Here is a 5813-nt window from a genome sequence, read left to right on the forward strand (position 1 = left end):
CAGCTCTGGCCTCCCTTGTGTGTAGTCTGCATGTTCTCCTCTGGCCTGGTTGGGTTTTCTCTGGATATTTACGTTTCCTCTCATATTTCGAAAGCATGCATGGTAGGCTGATTGAAAGTTCTAAATTTGAAATGGTGGTTCGTTTGTGTGCGCTGCTATTGGCTGGCAATCAGTTCCGGGTGTCCACCCTTCCGCCTGATGCCCGTGACTCTAGTGAGGATAAAGCAGACCAATACACAAATGAATAATTTCAATGTCAAAAACGTTTGAAAGCAGAAAACAATTCTTTAATATCACATAAATGTTTTGGGAGGGTGAAACGTGGAATTTACTGTTTGCTGTGTGGGAATCTTTTTGAATGTGGACCATATTTGTGAACAAATGGTTTAAATCGGTGGAACGTTTGAGACGTAAATTATGTAAAAACATCATCCTTTAAATATCGCAAATTTTATAAAAATGTTTTTGGAAAATGAGAGGAGTGAAACGTGTAGCATTTGGGTAACGTGGCTAATTTGATGTTGGACTGGTTTCAATCAGTCAAGAAACGTGAAAGGAATATTAATGTGTTACAAATGTGTAATGGTCTTATATTCACCAAATAATAAAATAAGAAACATGTTTATGCTTTGCTAATCTGTCGGCAGGTTTCACTCGTTTGCGCTGTGACGTAGTAAACGTCACGTCCTGTAAAAGACTCACACAGCCGGATCAGGCCAGTTGACAAGTCGCAACAGTGGAGTGTCTTGCTGAGCTAAGCCGTCAACGCAGCACCATCTCTTAACTGTCGTGTCTCAACATAGCCGTATCTTCTGTTCAACGACGTTGCCCCAAAGATAACGGCTGCTATTATCTCACGATGACTCGAAGGTGATCTTCAGCGTGTCCCGGTGGTTCTGGGTGAGTGTGAGCCATCCTGCTGTCATTCTTCACACGTGTGGCGGTCATTATTTGGCATTTGCCAATGGCTGAAAGCTAGCTGCCGCCAGTCAGAGCTCCACGTTGAATGCACGACAGGTGTAGACGGCTGCTAAAATGCTACACGAAACGAATGGGTAGTATTTAAGGTCGCGACACCATGGACGGGTTAGTGTGAAGGCGGTTTTGGGTGGCGTGTCAACGGTTTGACTTCGCCAACATTGGCCAGCTAGCCCGCTCAGTATTCATTGTTAAACCTCCCAGTTAAAAGTTCGTGTTGTTTCAAGTGCTACCAGGACTTGTTTATGGTTTATTTCTTGGCGTTTGGAATGTCTTCACCATGACAACTTAACTTTATGGTTAACCAAAGCGAACTCAAGTTTCAAGGGGTCTGCTGTCATTAAAGAAAATTCAAGATTCAATGTTTACTCAATGAATTTCTCTTACTGGTTGAATAAAGTATGTTCTGTAGCCACAAAGGGACATACGTCTTCTTGTGCCTGTCCCAAGCCCGGATAAATACATAGGGTTGTGTCAGGAAGGGCATCCGACGTAAAAGCTTGGCCAAAACAAACACGCGGATCAAAACTCTAAAGATGGAGGACACTGATTTGCTGTGGCGACCTTGTGTTTTCAAAATCCTTGAAAACACATCTTGAATAGTGCAAATGGAACATTATTCCAAGACCAATCTGAGCCGGAGTATTGGTCATCTAGTTTAGTAATCAGTTAATTTGTGAATGTATTTCTTGTACTGGAGATGATTGGAGGGGAATACAAATTTGGGAAGCATACTATAAATATGAACAAAAAATGAAATTGAGTTGTAAATTCATGTTGTATATGAAGAAACCGTGCAACATCAGGCTGGGCAATGTCAAAACACGGCCACTTGATCTCTGCTTGGCAATATATTCACTGTCGACGTGTTCCTCATGTTTGCAGCTGCCAAACTATACTTAGATAATCTTAACACTTGAGCATTTTACAAATATTGGTTTATATCTCCAACTACTCACATCTTAATATGATCTCTAATCAGCAAAAAAACATTGAATTTCAACTTTTGGTACTATGCTAACAGTACATTCTAACAAGGGATGGTAGGCTTTACACAAATATGTTACCTCGCGATTGAGTGATGACTGAGTTGGTGATATCTTTGCATTCCGACATAAAGGGAGAAAGTAAGGGGTTCTACTTCTGGTCAAATTCTGGTAGAACCCACATGTGTCGCGAGGCGAGACCCTTTTTTGTGATACACCCAATTCCCAGTGAATCTCCAACCAGATAAAAATGGAGGGTTGTGTTAAAAAAAGGGATCTGGTGTCAAACTATGCAAAAAATCTGTCACCATGTGTGCCATCATGCTTGCCATGAACGCTGTTAGATATCTTAATTTATTCTTTAAAATATATTTATATTTAAAGGACAACCGACGTCTCCGGACAAGTTGTGTTCATAATTTGTAAAATGGCTTCAAATGACTTATACTGAGCGTATTTTACAAAGATTCCACCGCATATAGCTATATTTTACATTTTAAGACTCGCGCTGAATATTCAGGAAGTCTTGTTTTTGAGTTGGTGACGAGTCCGTACGTGACGTCACTAAAGGACCGCCCCTGACCGTAAAAAAGACGCATTGTAGCGGTCCTTCCATCACGTTGATGTATTTTGCTGTACTTATTTGGTCTGGGGACCTCGTGTTGCACCCAAAAGCCGCCAGAAGGCCAGAAGAAGGCGTCCAAGCACCATATAAGGAATTTATCAGCCTGTGCAAACGGAGGTGGCCACAAGAGGTCGCTATTTTGCTGTACTTATTTGGTCTGGGGACCTCGTGTTGCACCCAAAAGCCGCCAGAAGGCCAGAAGAAGGCGTCCAAGCACCATATAAGGAATTTATCAGCCTGTGCAAACGGAGGTGGCCACAAGAGGTCGCAGGATTCCTACTGTCTCTGACCCCTGCAGGGTCACGACAAAGTCAAACAGTGGTGCTTTTACTTTCAAGTGCTAGTTTGGATGCTAGTACAAGTGAGCTAGTGATCAAGAGCTACAACATGTCTTGAGTGTTGGCAACGTTTTCACGACCAGTATATTGACCACTATTTATCTATCTGTAGGTTTATAATTATGAAAGGTCATCGTTTTGTAATTATAAACCAATGTCAGTATAATTTGGCCGTATCTTTTCTTTTCTTATTTGGTTCGGAGTCGAAAAGGCTCACAAGAGTTGGCGGTTGGTGCACAATGAAAAGATGTAATTTAATAACCCCTGATTATTTTCCTTTGAATGTCTATTTCTTCTATGAAATAATGCATTTCTCATCTATACTTAATCACTTTAGTGAAATGACAAAATGCATTTCTGAATATTATGGTGAGAATTTTGTCTTGGACCTCTGCAAACCTTTCAGTATTTCATGTGACCTTTTTTTGCAAAATGAATTGCATACCCTTGGTTACGGGCGCAATGCTGGCTAATGTGTACTTTCTTAGGAATTAAAATGTGACAACACGCCTTTTTTCAACCAAGGGATTGTAGCATAGTTAATGTTTTATTTTTAAACTGCAGCTGCCGGTATATTTTGCCAAAGTTTAAAAAGGTGTGCTGAAAACAGAAAACACAATATCGACTTGGTATGGCCACTGTGGCAGGAATACTTAAACATTTGCACATTGTTTTAAAAACCACACGAAATGGCAGTGCAATCTGATGTTCATTACAATACCAGTGTATCCATCATCTAGTGATTGACATAATGACAGACATTTTTTTGCCATTTTAGAATTCTTGCATAACAAATAAATTTCAACCCTTATCTGCAGTGGGTATCGCGAGATATTGTTTTACTTCTTTATATTTAAATATTTATTTCTTTCGTTTTTATGCAGTTCGGTCTTGCGACCCTCATCTTTAGCTGTGTGTGTTTTCAATGCACTCCATGTTTGCATCGTGGTTGGGAGGAAAGAGACACTTCCATCTGTGCTGTATGTTGCACAGAGCATATTTGACAATAAATCTGACTTGACTTGATAATATATGTCATGAACTCGCATAAACCTATGTCGCAGATGTAATAGGTTTTGCCTGTTTTTCACAGACCATATTTATATGAAGGTCACACTTTTACTTGGCTATATTCCTATTATTTGTTGAACCAGGTTGTTGGTCAAGGTTTAGCCTGACCTCACTTGTCTCTTTCTATTTTGTCTGCACAGATGACAGAGAAAATTCTTTGAACATAATGGAAGGTAAAATGGCTTCAAGCTCAGGGAGCAAAGATGGAAACATTTTTCTTCAGTCCCCGAGAACCCATTTACAATGCATAACTGTGATGAAAAAGTGTTTACATTTTAGATAGACAACAGTTTAAACACGAGATCCAACTCAGAATGTATCACCTGCAGTTTGAATGTCGCGCTTTATCATCTTGGGTATTTTCTGAGCTGTCACGCCAAAGAAGACATTTTCGTGGCTCACCTGGCATGCAGTTGTGTGCTCTTCATGTTCAGTTGCACTTTTAGTGCTTTAGCACTAAAACAATGGTTCATTCATTGTGTAGCAGTTGGTTGCACTGGTGGCAAAGGTTTCTGAGGCTTTCAGAAGGATTAAGAAATGTGTAAAAATGACTCCCACTCAGGTCCTGTTCCCTTTCAGAATGCCCCTCCTGAACAGCTCTTATTTTGGAGTTCCGATAAACTAAAATTAATGCTAATCTGTTTGATTTGGTTTTGTTTTATCCCAAAATGGGGCACTTTACGCACTTCTAGAAACAAGAGTGGATACAGGAAAAAAAAAAACGAAGCAAAACATAAATATTGTTCGTAGGTGATAAATGCAAGGGACAATTTGTTTCGTCCATCGGTGCGGTAATCAGATGTATGTGCTCATGGATTTTTGGGAAGGCCTTTTGTGATAAACGACATGATTGGCCCTTGAGTTCACCACAGTTTTGCTGCTATGGCCAAAGGACAAGAAGGGAAGTGATAAAGAAAGTTCATTGAGTGCATAGCATGATGATAACAGAATGCATTTTCCTCTGAATACTTCCATGAATTATGGGTTTTGTCATTAGGTCATGGCTTATTGTTGCCCACTTCCGTCATGTCTCTCCTTCAGAACAGGCCAGAAAGGTTCAGGTCACTATGTGTAAAATAGACACAAGACAAATTCGGAGCATGTTTACAAATAATATATATATATATATATATATATATACAGTAAAGTCTCGTTATATCGATATCGGATATATCGATAGCCCCGGTTATATCGATACTATTTCTATGCACGCACGGAGAAAATTACACGCAAACAGGGTCGGATATATCGATAGTCCCGGTTATATCGATATTTTTTCGGACTCCCTTGAATATCGATATAACGAGACTTTACTGTATGTATATATATATATACAGTAAAGTCTCGTTATATCGATATCGGTTATATCGATAGTACCGCTTATTACGATACTATTTTTATTTCCCTTGCACATTTCTAGTCTTTTTATGTATAATTAGTACCGTTTAGTACGATACCCGGTTATTACGATAATCCGGTTATTCCGGTGCTCCTTTTCATCCCCCGCCGGCCATTTTTGTTGTTTATATCGATATATCCGTCGCGCCATTGGTCAACTTGGTCACGTGTCTTGTTACGTGAGCCGCCATCGGTCGCGCCATTGGTCGACTTGGTCACATGAGCCGCCATCGGTCGCGCTATTGGTCGACTTGGCCGTGTGACTTTGTCACGTGTCACGCCATCAGTCGCGCCATTGGTCGACTTGGTCAGGTGACTTGGTTACGTGCCCAGCACCCGTGTAGCAGAGCCATTTTCATTTTCAGACGCTAGCTCGTGTGTAGCAGACGAGATTGAAGTGTTTGTGTTAAAAGGTAA

The 5813-nt window shown here is 40.4% G+C and overlaps 1 protein-coding gene across 5 annotated transcripts in view; it reads left to right on the forward strand.

The window, feature by feature from the left end:
* The first annotated feature begins 700 nt into the window (after window positions 1–700).
* The window catches only part of atp13a3 (ATPase 13A3), a 37206-nt gene continuing 32093 nt past the window's right edge, over window positions 701–5813 (forward strand). For 3 of the 5 annotated variants that reach the window (XM_089000466.1, XM_089000464.1, XM_089000465.1), the window contains exon 1: window positions 701–900. The gene's annotated coding sequence lies outside the window, so the exon portion shown is untranslated. The remainder of the gene's footprint in view (window positions 901–5813) is intronic. The other 2 variants (XM_089000462.1, XM_089000463.1) reach the window with 1 other exon arrangement.

This window comes from Hippocampus bargibanti, linkage group LG07 (assembly GCF_051943395.1).
Source record: "Hippocampus bargibanti isolate YZ-2025 linkage group LG07, ASM5194339v1, whole genome shotgun sequence".
In the NCBI taxonomy this organism is placed as follows: Eukaryota; Metazoa; Chordata; class Actinopteri; order Syngnathiformes; family Syngnathidae; genus Hippocampus; species Hippocampus bargibanti.